Here is a 20,947-nt window from a genome sequence, read left to right as displayed (position 1 = left end):
GTCACTTCACAAAGCAAAGTACAGTAGAAAAAATGATTACCAGTATTATTTCTGAAGACTTACTATAAAAGTTCTGAACTGGTACCAGGAAATGGTTTGCCAATGTGCACTCACCGTCCGTCCGATCAACCGTACCAAAATGAGTGATAAGTTAACGGAAAAAAGTACAACTGCGCATGCGTAATAAAACCCACTATTCACCCCACGTGCACTTTTCTACAGGCCCAAGCCTCATCGTCAAAGACGACTAGTTCTGCTTCCGGTTTGTAGGTTACGTCAGATCAACCGTACCAAAATGAGTGATAACGGAAAAAAATACAACTGCGCATGCGTAAGAAAACCCACTATTCACCACACATGCGCTTTTCTACAGGCCCAAGCCTCATCGTCAAAGACGACTAGTTCTGCTTCCGGTTTGTAGGTTACGTCAGATCAACCGTACCAAAATGAGTGATAACGGAAAAAAATACAACTGCGCATGCGTAAGAAAACCCACTATTCACCACACATGCGCTTTTCTACAGGCCCAAGCCTCATCCTCAAAGACGACTAGTTCTGCTTCTAGTTTATAGGTTATGTCTGATCATTAACGGAAAAAAATACAACTGCATGCGCAGTTTTGAAAGTAAACACTTTGATAGTATAATTGTGATAGAGAAAATGTGATAAAGCTGAAAAAAACTAGAGATAAATTCTGGAATTGTGTTGTCAGATATTAATCCAAGATATTCCTAAAAAGCTATTGGAGTCCAGAATTAGTAGCACTTCTACTCCCATGGATTGAATTTTGCCTTTTGCACTATCAAATCAAGTAGTCATCCTAATTCAATATGTTTATAAATGGTTCTATATACTCCATCTATCTGAAATAATGTAATTTCTTGCTTATATATTTGTTTGCAACCTTTACTCTTCTAAAACCTCTCTTAGACAATTTATTCCACAAGTTAGCAAAGAGAAATCCATTATTATTATATTTGAATCAATGATACTTTATTATGAAGAATTTAATTTATTGTTGCTTAATTTTTCTCATTATCTAAAATTCTGTAAACAAAAATATAAATACAAAATTTTTGTTTTGGGTATTTTAGTTTGGAGGGTCATTCACACTCATCAGCGCTCAGAGTATTCCTGACTCTGTACTAAGGAATCACTCCTGGAAGTGCTCAAAGAAACATATGGGGTGCTGGGGATCAAACCTTGTGTGAGGCAATGGCTCTACCTGTTGTACTATCATGCTCCTAAATAAAATATTTTAACCAGAAAAACACAAAACTTGTATTTATCATACTTTAATTAATACTATACATGTAAAGAAAAATAGCTGAAACAGTTTGGTTTTTGTTTGTTTGTTTTGCCGGGCCACACCTGGTGGTGCTCAGAGGTTACTCCTGGCTTTGCACTCAGAAATCGCTTCTGGCAGGCTTGGGGATGCCGGGATAAAACCTGGGTCCGTCCTGGGTCAACTGCATGCAAGGCGAATGCCCTGCCACTGTTCTATTGCTCCGGCCCCATGTTGAAACAATTTGGAATGGCTTTGGAGCAACAGCAAATTGTGCTATACATGAAACGAAATAAAGTTCAGTTTCCTGCAGTGTAACTAAGTGAGCAATATTGCCCCTGAGGGAACTTAGAACATCCAAGGATGTTCTAGTAGTAAGATGAGTTGCAACTGAGATGCAATTTGTTCGCTTAAAGAAGGTAGATTTTGGTGCCAGAGATATGGCATAGTGGGGAGGGTATTTGCCTTGCATGTAGTCAACTTTGGTTAGATCCCCAGCATCTCCTATGGTCTCCTAGCCTGCTATGCATAATTTCTGAGCTCAGAGCCAGGAGTAACAACTGAGCTTTGCTGGGTGTGATCCATAAAACCCCCCCAAATTAGATTTCTAGCGTGGGGAGCGCCATGTGATTTTTGAAGAGAGAATGGTAGGCCATTCCCATGTTTGGGAACCTACAAGTTACATAAAAAGTGGAAAAAAATGTAAGAAATTCCGGTATGTACTTAAATATGAAAAAAGATGAAATGATACATTTGAAGTACTATATTGATTGAAGTTTGTCTCAAGGAGAGGCATCGATACAAAACATTTTCTTTCATCTATTAGATGTAAGGAAACATTACCGGAGCAACCGAAAGCAACAAACATAACCCAAGAACTGGTCTATAGAACTAAAATCACCGGGTTAATTGATGGGAAAATAATTAAGGGATACACACCGGTGGAAGGTCTGGTGTTGGAACATTGCATATATGAAATTCTATCAAGAACAGTATTGTTAACCACATTGCCTTAAGTTTTTTTTAAAGAAGCAGAAGCTCTGGTATAAAAATACTGATATTACCAAGATTCTGCTTAAAATGGCTATTTTCTCTTCTCTTCCTAGCTTCTTGGTAAATAGTCGACATGTGATAATGATAAGCCTTTTCTAAAAATTGCTTCAGATAGAGTTCTGTTGCATTCTAAGTCCACAGAACTTAATGTAATGACTAGTTATTGCTAGGTTACAAATGTCCAGGCTCTTTACTAATTGCCAGGCAATTCTGAAGAGTTCTTTTAGGTTTGTTCATGGGCTGGGTTTTAGGTTTGCTTGAAACTGTGCTGGAGTTCACGTCACTTTGATCAACCCTGAATACTTAATCCCCTTCCAGGGAAACTATCTTCTCAGAACTTCCTTGAAAACACTTTTTTGTGGATTTCTTTCCTAGAGAATCACACCTATAGCACTTAAAAATATTAATAATGTACACCTTTATTGTAGTAAATCTGAATTGCTAGGGTAGATTTTGCTAGGGTATTGTTGTGTATGTAAATATTTTAGGGGATTACTATGTTACTCACCCTAACCTGATTGGTGATTGTGCCCTACCTTAGGGTGTGACCTGGCATTCTGCCCCCACCCTAGGGTGGGACCTGATTCTGCTTCCACCATTGGTTGGTATCTGATCCCACTATTGGGTGGTACCTGACTCTTCTTGGGTATAAAAACAAGGGTCTGTGGAAGGCCGAGGCATTTTTGCTGGAACTGAAGCTGAGTCTTTGGACTTCAGTTTTGTCCTCCGAATAAAGTGAATATTTCCACGAGCCTGACTGTCTGCGAGCTGTTTACCCACCGTTTCATCTCAGAACCGTGGGCTAGACAGGGTGGCAGACGCGTGCTCCAAGCTGGAAGAAAAAGGCCTCATCCTCCATCCCACCATCAGTCAACCTCTTCAGGGGCTGACTTGCTACATGGCCCCAGACAATTTATGTTTTAAAATATAAACATTACCTAAATATATAATGAATATCAATTTAATTTGTATTTACTAAAATGCTTAATTTTTTCCTTGATATAAATGGAAAATTTGGGGGCCATAGAGATAGTACAGTGGTGGGATGTTTGCCTTGCATGCAGCTGACCCAGGAGAGACCCAGTTTTATTCCCGGCATCCCATATTGTCTCTGAGCCTGCCAGGGGCAATTCTGAGTGCAGAGTTGGGAATGACCCCTGAGCGCAGCTAGATGTGACCCAGAAACCAATCAATCAATCAATAAAATTTTTAAAAATGAAAATCGGGCCCTGGGGGGAGAGTGTGGGAGAGAAACCCCTCCCCTATGCATATACAAACTACAGAGGCAGGGGCTGCACTCAGAAGACTCCACATGCCAGGACTTCTGGGTGTCTTCCACTGGTATGTTGGGGGCTCTGAGCAGGACAACTAGCCATAGGCCCCCTGGGCGGACCACTTAGTCCAGGGGACTGAGATCCCCCCACGCCAGACTGGGCTTCAGGGCTGGGCCTGGTAAATCGGACCTTGGGGGAAGGGTTGGAAAAACAAACTCCTGTTGTATGCATACTGGACCCCATTCAGGGGTTCTTTTATTACTATTATTCATTTTCAAAGGCGTGCGGGCGCAAATGCGCCCGCATGATATATATACTTTTTAACTTCACCCAAAAATGTTCTTAATTCTTGATTGTTTCTAAGTAAAAAATGGAATGCTCTAGATTTGGAGGACAAAATTCAAATAAGTCTCTTAAAATCAGTGTATATGTAGACATGACTTCCTACACAGTGGTCCTCTCTGACTCCAAGCCTAATCCATAGACAATTCAGCTATACAATTTATATAGCCCCTCAGATATATTTCCCCTCCCCCACACCAGAGCCCTTCTACTCCCTCATCTCCCAATCCAGATTTGTTAGCTTCTCCTTAATTAACCCTCTTTAACCTCAGTTCTTAACTTGTTAGGCACCAAGACCGACCTTCTCCCCAACAAATTCTGCCCTTTTGCACACCCCTACAAAGCTCATTATTACTCCTTAACTCTCTCACCCACAACCATTATACCACACATTTACTCTTTTTAACTTCAGTACTGCACAGTCCTAATCACAGACCAAAGTCGTGCATTGGCTTTAACAACCACCAACTATTATTTCAAAAGATATAAAATGGACACATATGTCTTTTGAATACTTTATGTGTATTTTCTTTGACAGCTATAATTCTTACTAAGTTTTATGGCTTTAGATTGCTTTGTGTGATGCTAAGAAATAATATGTATTACAATCTGGGGACTTGTGGGACAAACTAATTGTACATGGGTTCTGTTTTATTTTTCTTAATATTCTTTGGCTGAAAGTTCAAAGTTCGGATATCAGAAAGGGAATTTCTGAGAATTCTGTTTATGGGTGATTGTCCTTCCACTGTAACTTTACCTTGTCCTCTTTCTTTGCATCTTTGTTCTCATAATTAAAAATTAAAAATTACAAAAATAAATAAATGAAAAATTTGCTTGTTTTGGAGCCATACCCTGTAGTATTTAGGGCTGACTTATGATTTTGCACTCAGGTGTTCCTTCTAGAATGGCCTGTGGGACATATGGGTTGCCAGAGACCTAACATGAGTTGGTCACATACTGGCCAAGTACTCTAAACTGAATTTAAACGTTAAAGACAATATAATTTGCAAGGAAAAAATGTTACCTATTTTTGTGAAGAAGAAAAGTAAATAAGAAAAAATATACTATATCTGTATACTGTTACATTTTATCAATTTTATTATGATGAAAGAAAAATTAAATTTTAACAATAATAATATCTCTGTGATCTGGAAGCTCAAAATGGTCTCAAATCAGGGTTGCTACATAAACTTTGAAGTATTCTGTTCTTATCTTTTCTTGAATGAAGCTTGGCTTAGAGAATGAAGATGTACATTCTTGTTACCTTTCCATTATCACAACTATTGTGTGTGTTAGCAACAGGAACATAAGCTTTCTCTTTGTTAAATTTAAATGTTCTAAGAGATTTCAGTCTTCTGTGAATTATTTTAATTTTTGTATAGAAAATATTTGTATTTTAAGAAATTAAAAGAGAGGAGTATACGTTCAAGAAAAACACAGGCTTCTGCAGAGTAGGAAAAAATAACCTAAGAACTTAAAAAAAAGCTTTTAAACATTTTAAACATGATTTTTTTATTGTAAGAATTTATTCAAGGGACAAAATTGATTAACATCATGAGGTAAACTAACATAACATAATATAGTAACATAAACATGTTTTGTTGATGATGATTTTTTTGTTTGCTTGTTTTGTGTTTTGGCCCTCACCTGCTTAGGGATTAATCCTGGCTCTGCACTCAAGGATCAGTTGTGTTGTGCTCAGAGCCATATATGCAGCAGTAAGTACTAATTCCAGGTCAACCTGATTCTAGGGAAGTGTCTTATCTGCTGTGCTATCTCTCTGGCCCTTAAAACAGATATTTTTTTTGTTTTTATTTTTGTTGTTATTATTTTTGCTGTTCTTCATTTTGGTTGTGGGCTCACACCCAGCAGTGTTTAGGAGTTACTTCTGGCTCTGCACTTTGGGATCACTTCTGGAACCATATAGGACTCACACTCTACTATAGATATTCTCAATGATAGTAGTTTTTAAACATTGATTCAAAGTTGGAGTGCCTTTTTGCTAGCTATGTACAGTACTAAATTGTACATACGATACGTATGCTAAACAGGAATCTAAGCAATATGATTTTATCATAGTTTAGGTGCTTGCAATTAGGAATCATTTCAAATAAAATGACTTTTTTGTAACTTGACCTTCTGCAAGTAATTCTTTGTAATGATAGCTTATTATATGCCTGAAAAATTTAAACCAAACGTTTATCAACTTTTCCTTAATTACGCTCACTATTTGGGGTTAACATTCCTTGATGACCGCTATATCTTCTTCATTAAGGGAAAAGAAGCTGAGGGATACAATGAATCCATTTCCAGATTAATCTGAAACATTATCTTCTCAGTTTCTAATACAGGCTAATGAAATAGATTTATCATTCAGGGAGTTTATCTTTTATCCATTTCTTTTCTTATATCATCGCTTCGGTTGGAAATATTTTTCTTTCAGAGTTGCACTCTGCTAGATATGTGTGCATGAGAAGATATTTTAATTTTCAGAATATTTGGTTGAGCGGAAAACAACTGCTTCAAATAATTTTATTTATGTCTAACAAGTGTAGAAGAAGTCAACAATTTAGTGAACACTTAGCAATTAACTATACGATTTTCATTGGGCATTTTATTGGGCATTTTGATAATTACATGAATGACAATGAGCCCATCAATTAACTACTTAGATTACTATGTGCAATAATATTTCAGTTACCTAGTTAATATAAAAACAAATATATATTAATGCAACTTCTCTTAATTTATATGGTTGTAAAACCCCTGAGCTATGAAATAGAATAGCTAAAAATTAGACAATTATTAATAATAGGATTAATTAGATTCTAGCCCTATGGCTAAGAAAATGAAGTGAGAATTAGAAGAACACCAGTTATTCAAGTTGTCCAAGTAGCAAAATGCAACTAATTAATACTAATAAACTAAAGTCTAATCAGGCACTATTTACGTAAAATAATTTCCATCTGCAGGCAAAAAACTAAGTCGGAAAATATGCCTCTAAATCTAACACTGGCAACTTCCTGATAATTAAAAAAGTATTCGTTTAAAATACTATAATTATATTCTTTCAAAAACATTGAGATTTTATTGTAAAGACACACCATTTTTTTCTGTAAAATGAATGCATTATATAAAGATAATTTGTACGGAAAATGTTTTGGACTTCACTATTTTGTATGAAGGTCAAACAAATCAGTATTAAGCTGCAGGAATTGTGCTTCTCTTATTAATTTCATGACAAGTGTGACAGTTTTTGAAATATGTAGCATTAACAACAATCTGATCAGTGCAGTTCATTTTTTACACATTTACTTTTATATTAATCATTAGTGGTTCTTCAGATTGCTACTTGATGTGAAGACAGGAAGCCCAAAACACAACAAAATCACTAATATGTATTATCTGTAAGTGTAAATGGAAATAAAATGTAGTAATGGGGGATACCTAGATCACTCTTTAACCCATGAGTACATGGAGGAGAACAGAGATAGAATGAAATCAAGACAGAACGAAAGTAGATTTAAAATGGAAATAATGGGGGAAACAAGGATCAGGCTTTCATTTCACTGGTGATATGAGCATGGTATAGCTATTTATCTAGAGGACAGACCCAACAAAAGCTTGAGATCTAAACTACAACCACAAAACTTTCTAATGTGTCTATCAGGGTGGTAAAAGGTGTGAGAGATGTAGCATGGACCATGGGAACACTAATTTAGGGAAGTTGACATTGGTGGTGGAATTGATATGGAATATTGTATGCCTAAAACTCAACTATAAATAAATTTGTAAATCATGGTTCTTTAGTTAAAATTTTAAAACTTGAAATTCCAAAATAGAAGTGAGTTCTGATATTTAGACAAAAGGAAATAAGAGCTGTTTTATGATGTTTTGTCACATTTCATTTTAATTTTTGTTTTTTCCTCTTTTTGACATATGTTCTGAACTAGGGTGCTATAAAGTTTTTATTGCCATAAGCTAGAAATGACCATGTTACACATAGGCTGTAGTCCCAAGTGAGTTTTTAACTTCTTTCAAATCCATAAAAATAAAACTTTATCACACCCTACTCTGGTATATATTGTTGTATTCAACAGAATATTTTGGCCCACTTTATTCCTATTCATTAGTTCGTCTTAAATTACACCAACACATTCTTGAAAGTTTCCCTAATGTGTGACAGTTTTATTTAAGCTATCTGGTATGGTGCATTTAAGATATTTTTAAATGCAAAATACTGATATTTAGCAAACATAAATTTTAAATAATTTTAAATGATTAGTTTAAACATAGTTCTTTGTGAAAGTTATTGTAGTTGTATCATGAATTTTATTCTATATGGTTGTCTTTGGTTTCCAAGCAAAACAAAAGTATTGATCAAGATAAAATATGAAAAAATGAACATTTGCCCCTCTCCTCTACAGAAATAATTGAAATCTATTATGGAGACACAGTCATAACATAACACATGTATTGTATATGTCCTTCAGTAAACCATGAGCCTTCCTTCTACGTGTTATACAATCTAACAAGGACATCAATATCTCATGCTGAAAGTACTCAAACTTTAAAGGGATTCTAGAATTAGCTTTTCCCAGGGGGAATCTATGAGCTGTGTGGCTGACCCAACAGCCTGCAGTGATGTGCACAGATGGATGTGATAGGGAGCTAGTTGTTTTAAGTTCAAAAAGCAAGTTTACCAGTTGGACAAATATAGTAAGCTCCATTTTTTTCTCGATTTTGGATATATGGTAAAGAAATTCCTAGATTATTTTGAAATGATCTCCAAGCTTTCATCCTATCTCCAGCTCTTCAACTGGTCCTTTGGAAAGTTATATGTTGTAAGTAATTTTTAAAAAGCTGCTCAACTCAGTGAATAACTGCATAGACAATGGGTATCACTCAGATTCAAGAACGGATTTTTGACTGCTGTCATTTTACTTTTAGCTCACAAGAAATTAATACTGAGGAATATTGGTTCCTGAATTTTGAGGTCTGATATTTTCTTCCACAAAACCTCAGGTTGAAATACTTACATTCACTGTGATTACACACACACATACACACACACACATATATATATGTATGTATATATATGTATATACTATACACAGAGACAAGCATATCTATGCTGCTTTATTGACCTTAAGAAATAAGGCATTTAATTTTTCTTAAGAAAAATAATTTATGTGATTTAGGGTTTTCAAGTTATGTGGTTGATACGAAATTTAGGAAGGTATACCCTCTTCTGCCCTTTAATTCATATAAGTCATGCCTTGTCCTAAAGAATGCATTTAAGTGTGATATTTTAACAATCACTACCAAGAGAAGCAGCAAAGAGATTTTGTTCATGTGTGAAAGAGATCATGACAGATTCTGAAATTAACAAAATAGAAGTATGCTATTGGAGGGAACTTTATTTTCTATAAAAGGGAATGAAGGAAATAATTTCCTTTAGACAATGGTATTGAAATAACAGAAGGAGACTTTGCGTGCTTCAAGTGGAAAATAAAGACAATAAAACAATGTATACTTAGATGGGAAAGTGAATACCAAAAATGTAACTTTCCAACAGTGCCTCACTCTGCATACCTTTGTTTTATCTGACTTCTATGATTGGTGTGTGACTATCTGGTTTCTAAATGCCAGTAATGTTTGCACACACATCAATAATAAATGGTGAAAGGATTATTTGAAAAGATCCTCCAGATAAAAGACATTCCAGGATTATAAATCATTCAATCAGAATATAAGCCAAGGAGTTTCTTCTCAGTCTGGCATTGACTTGGGCTTTGAAGACACCTTTTGATTCAACTGACTAGACCATTGATGTCCAAGTCTTACTAGATTAGGCAAGTTGGTGTCATGTCAAACAGGTGTTGTTCATATAATTGGTTTTCCCTGCATATTTCAGATAGAGCAAAACATGAAAACCATCTTGAACCCTTAGCCTTCCTACTTCCTTTTGGTCACAGAACAATCATTGATCTTAAATAGCCTTGCATTTCATAGTGATAGACATAATGATATCAGAAGCAGCTTTCCACAGATTGATACCAGATCTATATAATACCAGTAGATATTCACAGGCATATTAGACATTTCAGAAATATTACTTAATATTACAAATAAGCAATAGTAATTAAAATAAGTGCAGTCCTATTTCCTGTGTTCTTTCAATCAGTTCACTTAAATTGAGGAATATATATATTTTATGAGGAATATAAAGCAGTTTTATGTCACTAAAATAACAAAACACATTTTTTTAATTTGGATACCTAATCATTTAGCCACTTGAATTAATCATTACTGTTTTTTTGAAATATGATTCACTGATAATGTGTTTCAATTTTAATTATATAAATGAATAGACAAAAGCAACTGAAGCAGTGGTTATTTCCTTAATTTTCATTATTCAGATAGTTTATGTCATAGGATTATGATAAAATGTCTCTGCTGAAGTTGTTTTAAAATTTGAATTGTAGAGTATGGAAGGAGCTATTACTCAGTGGTAAATCATTTGCTTTGCTTGTGTGAGTCACTGGGTTTTTGAGTTGGTGGTTTGGGGAGTTATCACCAAATTGAGAACTCATGCCTGGCATGTACAGGGTGCCATTTTTGATCCTAAATGTTGTATAGCTTCCTGAGTATGCATGGTATAATCTGCTGGCACCCAGAACTACTGGAAAGTTCCAAAACAGATCAAAATAATTTAGGTTCTGAGAGATAATACAAGGATAAGGCACTTGCCTTGCATGCAGCAGCCTCTCATTCAACCCCTAGTCTCCTCTAAGTACTGCCAGAAATGAACCCCAAGCACAGAACTCAGAGTAAGTTCTGGGAATATCTGGTTGTATTTTAACTGCCCCTCTGCAACTAATAAAATAATTTTAATTTTCTCCTTTTCCAGTTTTTATTTAGCATATTTATTTACAGTATGTTTAATAATAGAGTTTCAGGCACACAATGTTCTATCAGTACAGCCAGAATCACTATCAGTATCCCCCACTCATATCTCAAGGTTCCCATTGATCATTTCCATCCACACTCCACCCCATTACCAAACTCAGTTCTGTAGGCCTATCTAATGTTTTATTGTTATTGGCCATCTCTTATTCTCTTGCTACATTTTTTTCATATTCTCTATTTTTCCCTAGCAGTCTGACTTCAATAAGCTAATACAATCTTCTTTCTAGTCTTGGTTTGTTTACAGAACTTGGTTGTTTTGACTATAGATCCACCAAAGGAAGCAGTACAAGCTTCCTGAAATAATGTTTTTGGAACCTTGCAGTAGATGCCAAGAAGTAGAATTATTTAGCCATATTGGAGACAATATCTCACTTTTTAAGAAGTTTCCATGCTGTTTTTCAATGAAGCTAAAACAAGTCAATAGTGGGGATTGTTCCTTTCCCTCAAGTCTCTGATAACACTGTTTTTTTATTTTAATTTAATTCAGTGTGATTTATAAAGTTATTCATAGTTGAGTTTTAGGCATACAATAATTTACCACCAACTCCACCATCAGTGTCAACTTCCCTATTACCAGTATCAATTCCATGCCATCATCCCCTGCCCCAGCCTGCCATTGTAATAGGCACATTTTTCATTGTGGTTGTTAAACTTTGGATCTCATGCTTTCAGTGTTGTTGAATTTGTGACTTGTAAAATTAATCCCATCCTTTCTTAACACCTCCAATGCACCAATGCAACCTCCTTGGCCCTTGATCCATTATTTCACATCATTTCTTTTCTTTTAATCAATTTTTTCCTTCTCTTCACTGTACTCTGGGACCTAGATTGTTCTCAACAATCCAGTTTAAACCATTGCATTTCTTCACACAGTTATTCTAAATACTACATATAAGTGATATAATCCTATGATTATCTTTCATTCTTCAGGATTACTTCATTTAATGTATTTACCAGTTTCACCCATGTTGCAAAAATTGTATAACTGCATCATTTCTTATAGCTGTAAAGTATTCATACTATATGTATATGTATAGTATAGTATGTGTTATATGTATGTACTATAATATATCACATTATCTATCTTTGAATATATAGGTTGATTCCCATTTTTAGTTTTTGTACTGAGTACTGCAATGAATAATGGGTTGCATAAATATTTTTAGATGTACATTGAGGAAAACATAGACAGAAATCTCCAATGCCTAGATGTCAAAAGAGTCTTCAATGATGTTTTTGCTCTTTTTGGCATGTGGTGTTATTTCATTGATTTCTTATTACGTTACGATTTGAGTTACGTTATGTTATGATTTGAGTTGTGTGTAATTTATGATCTGCATTAAAGTTGATCTGGCTATCTTAAAGAGAGCTCTTTAGAATGATGTTATTTTTTTCTTTGAAAAATTTTTATTGAGGCCAGAGAGATAGCATGGAGGTAGGGCGTTTGCTTTGCAAGCAGAAGGACGGTGGTTTCAATCCCAGCATCCCATATGGCCCCCTGAGCCTGCCAGGAGCGATTTCTGAGCATAGAGCCAGGAGTAAACCCTGAGTGCTGCTGGGTGTGACCCAAAATCCAAAAAAAAAAAGAAATAAAGAAAAGAAAATTTTATTACCTCTTAAATTTATGAATTATGATAAAATAATACAGTATTTTTCTATAGAAGAGAAATTAACATGAAATAGATATTTAAATAACTGATCCATTATAAACCTAAAGAAAGTGATGTCTGAATAAGCTTTTATTTATTTTGTTTGGGGGCCTCACTCTGCACTTCTCATGGCTTATTCCTGGCTCAACATTCAGGGATCACTGCTGGTAAAGCACAATCCTCTGTACATCACTCTGGCCTATGAATTTGCTTTTCTCAAATTTTTTTTATAAATACTGGAGAAAAATTTCAACAGACTTATGCTTTGCATGCCAGGGGCACAGTTTTGATCCCTAGACCCACTAGCCATCAAACACATCAAGGGTAGCTTCTTTGGTGTAGCCTCAAACCAAAATGACTACTGTTTCAATAATATTTATATTGAATATATTGAGAATAATACAGGTGCAACCTGGCATAGTAATAAAAATACAATTTCTGATATTTGAAGAGTACTAAGTGCTTGGCACCATATTAAGTATATTTAACTACACTTATTAATACATCATATTAAGTACACTTAAGTATGCTTACGTTCACTTTTACCTTTAAAATGACAATTTGATAAACTAAAATCTCTACCTTATATATAGGGAAGATGAGGCACAGAAAAGAAAAACCACAAATGTTATAAAGCTCAAAAATAATTATTCCACAGTTTCCCTCTTATGATATGCCAGAGGAATGAATGCTAGATGATCTCTGGACATATTTTTAGGCTTAGATCTTACAATATTAATTCTGTATTCCTAACAACCTCAGTAATTTGACAACAAATGACTGATACGTTTTGTAGTAAGGACACCATATATAGCATTTGACCTTCATGAGGTTTCAAAAACCAATAAGAGGGGGCTATTTTTTCTGGCTTAGTATCTGCCTATTGGTAAGTCTGCCAATAGTGTGCCATTAGCAACATAACAGTTTTTTGCCACAGTCCTGGCTGAATTGCATCTTCATTAGGCTGAACTATTATATTTCCAATGATTTTCTCCATCTTAAATCTGAAGATTATAATAGCAATCTTGATTTTCCAAGTATTTTCCCCAAGAGGCTAGAAAACTTCTTAGAAAGAAACTTTGGGTTCTCAATGTGCTTTTCATTTCTCTTACAAAGAAAGCTTTGTATTATGGTAGGACGTCAGAGTGAATGTCGTCACTTATGAAATAAAATTAAAACTTCCTCAAAAGATCACAATAATCAGTTCTTTTAATAACCTATCTTTTTAATAAACTATACATGGTTGTGTCCTATTATTGAAATTAATAAAATATATTTTATACTTCAAAATTTAGGAAATCCTGTCTAGCTTTGTTTAAAAATACCATCAGAGTATACATGAGACTCATGTTAAGTGAAGCCTTAAATTATGCAAATTTAATAACTACAGTTTTGTATAACTGTTTTTGTGTATACCATAAAAGCCTAAACACATATATATATATATATATTTATATACCTATATGTAAACTGAGAGGATTTTGTCTTACGCAGATATAGAGCTTAGGATTTTTTTTATCAATGCAAGATAAAAGCTACCAAAGCATGAAAATGAAATTAAGCATACTCCCTTCATTCACATATCACTAGTTTTCAGAACTAGTAGCCCTATGGGTACCTTTTTAATTATATTCCACATATTTCAATTAAATGTTGGAAGGTTGAAAATTAAGTGACAATTCAAATGTTTGGGGTAAAAGACCTGAAGCGTTGCTATTAAAAAAGCTAGTAAAGAAAAGAGGAAGGTTATTTCTTTATTCATGGAGTTAATTATACAAGCAGTACATGGTGTAAATGCTAGCAACAAGGATGATAGAGCAGTATTTAAAAGGTTTCCAGTGAGAAGCAGCCCCTTAAGTTATAGTAGATTTAAAGTGGTACCTCCATTAGTCATACAAATTTTACTAAAAATAATTGATGATCTATGGTAAGAATACTAGTAGCTCTTTGGGGCCATGCCTACATAAGATGACATTGAACTAAGGGCTTCACATATTTTAACACTAACTACTTTAAAATTATGTTCTCCAATAACTTCAACTTTTTTATCCATAGGGAATATTTATTTATATCCAAAGGTTAAATAATATCTCACAGTCATGCTACCTAAGTGCCTTTAATGATTGGTTGTCACTGTCTCTCTTCTTACTCTGCCTTTCCTAAGAACAAATTTATTGATTTCTAATGAGATGATTTAAAAATATTTGTACTCATATGGCTCAAGTTTTCCTTTTAATGATTTCAATAGTTTAGCTTTCAGAAATAACTAATGCCAGTTTTTAAAAAAGCATTTAATTACTTTAGAAGGAAAAGGAAAAGGTACTTTGAGATCTCTTTAGATCTCTAATGTCTATTCAAATAACTTAGTTAACAGCAAAGAACATTATGATATTCTTCTAATATGAGATCCTTCTAATTTTAACTCATTCATAGTAGAAACGAAGTGGGATTATCCTTAGAATAAAATAAACACAACCACTTAGCAAAATTAAAACAGAAAGTACAATCAAAATAAACTCTAATTGACCTTTGTTTTGTTTTGGGCCACACCCAATGATGCCCAGGGCTTATTCCTTGCTTTGCACTCAGGTAAAACTCATGGTAGTGTTCAGGGCACCATATTGGGTTTCAGAGATAGCATTTGGGTCAGCATCAAACAAGACAAATGCCTTATTTGCTGTACTAACTCTCTGGTCCTTGCCATTAACCTTTTTATTAAGAATTATAAGTAAGGAAACCTCTTTTCCTCTTACCCAGTCTCACCAATATGAAATTTTGCAAGAATCTAGTACCAGAAAATATCACTGATACAATCTATCAATTGTATTTGATAACCTAAGATTTTACTTGATTTTACTTGTACGCATGTCTGTATTTGTATACATGTACAAGTGCAGATTTAATTGTATCGCGTTTGATCAATCCATTGTTATCTGTAGTTAGAAGATGAAACTTAAACATATCAGTAGTGGAGAGTGTTTGCCTTGGTAAATTCTACTGGAAGATCTCTGAATCAAATCTTCCCAGAGTACTCTAAATGAAATCAAATTTCTCTGATGTTTCTGCGATTCCTGTTGAATTTAGAAAAGTAATGAGCTTATTGGGATTATCTTCTAATGCTAACTGGAAGGCATGGGAATTGGAGCTCGGTCACCTTCCATCAATTGAAGTATATGCTATGCAGCAACTGCTTTCTTCCACAATTTCTCTTTATTTTATTAACATTTTCAGAGTTATTTTGTTAGTATCAGATTTTGTTCTTATTTAATGAGGAGCAACAGCAATAAATAGGTCTGAGGCATTATTTTTATGATAAATTACTTTTTTCTAAAGACCATTTCTTTCATGGTTACTCATAATATATTTGTTTCTGCCATTTCATGTTCGAACACCAATCGAACCTCAAGTGTAAAATTTTCTCTACCATTTTCCTCTGATTCCAATTCATTTTCAAGCCTACCTTCTTGGCAGGCACTAAATAATATATTTTATATTGCCTCTTTATAGGCAACGGATAATGAGATTATTTAAAGTGAATTAAAATTTATTAAAATTATTATATCTTAAAATGATGTGATTAAATCATTGTCAAAAGGTTTAACTAAGTTATGTGTGGCTAGTTGATCTTTTTTTGTTTTATAAATATATTTAAGCATCATGATTACAAGCATATTTGTAGTTTGGTTTTAGTTATATAAAGGTACTGAATATCCCCCCTTCACCAGTGCAACATTCCCGCCACCACTATCTTTCTGCTATTTGTTTTGCTTCTGAATATAGGTGCTTAGATTCCATGTGGTTGTCTAAATCGGTGTATCCCTACTGAGATATCAGTATTAAAAATTTTGGAATCTTTGCATGGCCTCTTATGAAGCCTAACAATCCAGGAATTCTGACATCTTTGGCTGTTATTAAGGCATTTGAGGGCGTAGTTTTGACTCCCAGGCTTTCAGGAAGTACAAGAAGGAAGAGGAAGGTGCCTGTAATCACTCCAATAAAGTCCTGCTGATCTCAAGTGTTCTGAATTTTAGTCATTTAGGCATCTTTGCAGAAATCATTCATTAAATGTTGAATTTGGGCCATTGTGGAGTGACAATTTTGGGTGTTGAGTGCAGCTGTTGAGGCTTCCAAAAGGTGGAAACTTGGCCCACCTCTTCTCCTGCGTTTGCCCATTTTTCAGGGCAAGGCCAATGTACCCGTAATTTTTTTCATGGCTTGGTTACATCTCTTTTGAAAATAAAGGAAGTCTATGGACAGGCCTCTGCAGAAATGGTAGTGGTGGCTAGGATGTGATTTTGGCCGCCAACCTTCCAGAGTACTAAATGAGATGTGTGTGAGTGTGTGTCTATGTCTGTGAATGTGGAGTGGGGGTGACATTGGTACAACAGTAACTCTGTCAAAGTCCTGGTAATGTCAGACAAAATATCATGAGTAACTTAACCCATAGTTACTGAATTCTTAAAAGTTGCTAGTCACAGTACTTGGTTGATTATTCTGACAATACATGAGCTCTTACAAGAATGTGTGAGCAAAATCTTATAGTAATTTCCACCAAGCATTTAAATAGTGTGTGGGGAACTTATTTTTATATCGAAGTTTCTGTAAAAACTAGCTAGTTTTTTTTATCAGTTACTTAACTTGTAAAATCAATAATATGTTTTGATTAGTATCTTGCTTATTATCTTAGTATTTCTATTATAGAAATAAAAAAGGTGGCTGATTTTTTTCTTATGAGAGGGAACACAATTTCTTCCTTACCAGAATATTTTTAATTAAAACTTTATCTGAATAGTCCTTTATTTCATGTTCCTTGCCAAATAATTTTATTGGGCCTAGGAGATAGCTCAAAGGGCTAGAGTATATGCCTTCATGCACAGTACCCTGGTTTTGATCATGGTCTTTGGAGATCTGCCAGATATAGCCATGGTGGCCCCAAGCATTATTGAGTACTTGCCAAAAAATATTTTTTTAAATCATATTAAACTCTCTTCTACTAATTCTGAGTTCACAGATGAGTCCACTTAGTAAAATTTCCTAAGCTTTGTCATAGTATATCAAAAAAATCTAAGAAATTTAAAATATTTTCAGACTTTGGCTTATTCTATTTTGTTCTGCATTTTGCTTCAGTGGTCAAATATTGAGAAAATCATCACTCTCCCTCCACACACATGTATTAGCACTATTATGTGTAGTATTTTCAAATGACAATATATTTTAATCATTATGGGATTTATCTTGTAGATCACTACATTTTAGACTTTATTAAACACTGTGGTATTTTAAAACATTTAATTATAGTAAAAACAATTATTTGCACTTTAGGCAAATGTTTTAAACAGTCATGCCATGATAACTGAGATTTTATACGACCATTTTTTCCTAAATGCTGAGAGAATTATAATAAAGTTTTTGTCAATGTAGATGACTAGTACAAAGATTATTAGCAAAAAATTAATTATCAGAAAGAAAATATTTAAGAATCCATAAATATTATTTAGAGACAAGTTAGCATATTAGTTAATCTGGCTATGAATTGTGAGCCACATAAAATTAAAATTATCCAAAATGAATTCAAATAAAAATGGTCACCTCATGAGTTGGGAAAAGATGAATGGGAAAATCAGTCAATTTTAATACCAGGGTTAAATAAACAGGCAGCAGTTGATTTGTGCAGCACAAGCATACAACTGAAAAAAATGATTTACTCTGAGAAATATCAGGGAGTTTGGACTAGCAAACTATAAAGACTATTAGCAATTAAGACAGTATCTTAATGTATGTGTCATTAAATGTGCTGGCTCTCCTTAAATCTTTCTTGAAATATCCAGCTTTGAAGAGAACTATATTGGTATCATGATACTGCACTTTACTTCATCCCTTAGCACATTCTGATTAAGGAAGCAAGAATAATCTTTACAGGAGAAATTGAGCATGTGTTACTCAGTACCATGTACTTTAGGGTTATTTCCCCATGCTGTATTTTGTGTAAGGATTTCCAACATAGTGGAAAGGTTTGAGACTTGTTTAGGCTATGAGTGAATGTCATTAGATGAAATATTTAATACCAGACAGAGAAAATCATTTAATTCATACTTAATAATATCAGCTTTTGTATAAGTAAAGAAAACAGTTTCACTTCTACGCTTCTGAGTTCAACATCTCTGACTTATTTGGATATGAACCTGAGTGGTATAAATAATTATTAATCCCAAAAACTCCATCTTTATTTTAAACACATGATCTATATTTATTTGTTTGTTTGTTTAGAGGGTCATACCTGGTTTGTTCTTAGGGCTATTATTGGCCCTGTACTCGGGAGTTACTCCCAGAGTGCTCAATAGAGCAGTGCTCAGTGGTACCTGATCATCCGAATGTATACAGGGAATGGTTTCAGATCATTGGGCTATCTTTCCAGCCTTCATGATAAATGCTAAGTAGGTAAATGAGGTAAAATTATGGAATGATGTGTAATTGTTCATTTGCATTCTGAAGAAAGACATGGGATTGAGCAGGTGTGCGAGTTTTAGAAAGCAGCATTCATGCTGCCTCAGTTATAATGGTGGTAGAGACTAGGTTAAAAGATTATGGTTAGTGCAAATTTTATAGGACTTATTTTTTTTGTTTGTTTTGTTTTGTTTTTTTGTTTTTGGGCCACACCCGTTTGACGCTCAGGGGTTACTCCTGGCGATGCGCTCAGAAATCGCCCCTGGCTTGGGGGGACCATATGGGACGCCGGGGGATCGAACCGCGGTCCGTTCCTTGGCTAGCGCTTGTAAGGCAGACACCTTACCTCTAGCGCCACCTTCCCAGCCCCTTTATAGGACTTCTAATAGCATTTATTTGTGCAGAAAATCTTCATTTGCCTATCCTTATTACAACTGACCCAGCCAACATAAATTTCTGAGCTGTGTTTTCAAACTAGAAAGTAGACTAAAGGTTGAATAGTGATAAAGTAGAATAAACAATTTTCAGTAACTGTCTATTGCTGGACAGTTAATGTTTAAATACTTGCCAGGAGCTGTGAAGCACTGCCTTTAGCTTATCTTCCCCTTTTGATTTTTCCTTCCTTCTCTCACTCCCTCTTTAAATTTCAGTGATCTCAGTCTTTTAAGACATTGCACTGCTCTCAAATTCTCTTTCATCCTTCATGTCAAAGTATGGTATTGCTTCTTCAGGGAGCTTTCAAAAGAATCCCAGCAGATCTTCAGCTCCTCTAAGAACTCACTTCTCCCATTGTACATCCTCTAAGCATCCTGTCCTCCCTTGACAATCCCTGGAGCATGGTGAAGCACTGTATTTGTCAAAGTGTGAGCCTTCTTTGAAGACATTAATCTAACTTCTTATAAGTGTGTCTGTGTTTTCTGTCCTGTTTATAAATTAGATGTCTTCGATATCTTTTGCAATATGTACAAAATCTGTATTTTCACAAGCATCCTTTGATGTTTTGTTGTACAACTTATAAATAAGTCGTTTAATTGAATCACCATAAAATACACAGTTACAAAGTTGTTAATGATTGAATTTCAGTCATAAAATGTGTACCTTTCAAGACTGCACATTTGCCATAATGTTTCCCAGTTTGCCTCCTGTCCTCCCCACTGCCCACTCTCCTGCCTGTGTTTATGACAGATTGCATATCTTCTTCTTCTTCTTCTTCTATTTCTTCTTCTTCTTCTTCTTCTTCTTCTTCTTCTTCTTCTTCTTCTTCTTCTTCTTCTTCTTCTTCTTCTTCTTCTTCTACTTCTTCTTCCTCCTTTCCTTTTTACCTTCTTTCTTTCATTCTTTTGTTCTTTCTGTCTTTCTTTTTCTTCTTACTTTCCTTTTTCTTTGTATCTTCTTTTTCTTCTTTTTTTTCTTTCTCTCATTTTCATTCTTCTAGCTTGCTTTGTTGCTTGCTTGTTTTTAATCTTATGTTCTTTCTCCCTTTTTTCCTATATTTCTTTCACTTTCTTTTAGACACTATTGTGGTTTGCAATATTGTTACTGAAAGGGTATCGTGAACATCATTTTATCTCTTTTCAGCCCCCAGTTCTTGTCCAGAGTGATCATTTACAACTCACATTGTCAGAGTTGTCCCTTCTCTGCCCTAAATCCACTCCCTCGCTATTTGTGGCAAGCATCTTGCATTGTATTTATTTTCCTGGCAATAGAGACAATAGTCTCTATTGTGTCTGGATATTACATCACACTATATTTTATCTTTCACAAATGGATGTGATAAATCTATGTATATTCTTCTCCCTATGACTCATTTCACTCAGCACAATACTCTCCATAATCTTCCATATATAAGGAAATTTCACAGCCTCCTAGTCTTCAGCTTACTCTCATTCTTGCTTTCAGTGATAATTATATTTTTTGGCTAACTCCGC

The 20,947-nt window shown here is 34.7% G+C and overlaps 1 protein-coding gene across 1 annotated transcript in view; it reads left to right on the top strand.

Annotated features, from left to right (window-relative positions):
* DMD (dystrophin) overlaps positions 1-20,947 on the top strand; it is a 2,686,579-nt gene that overhangs the window by 367,020 nt on the left and 2,298,612 nt on the right. The gene's annotated exons all lie outside the window — the stretch shown is intronic.

Source organism: Suncus etruscus, chromosome X (genome assembly GCF_024139225.1).
Source record: "Suncus etruscus isolate mSunEtr1 chromosome X, mSunEtr1.pri.cur, whole genome shotgun sequence".
Classification (NCBI taxonomy): domain Eukaryota; kingdom Metazoa; phylum Chordata; class Mammalia; order Eulipotyphla; family Soricidae; genus Suncus; species Suncus etruscus.
Note: the sequence above shows the minus strand (reverse complement) of the source record. Positions and strands in the feature narration are given on the sequence as shown.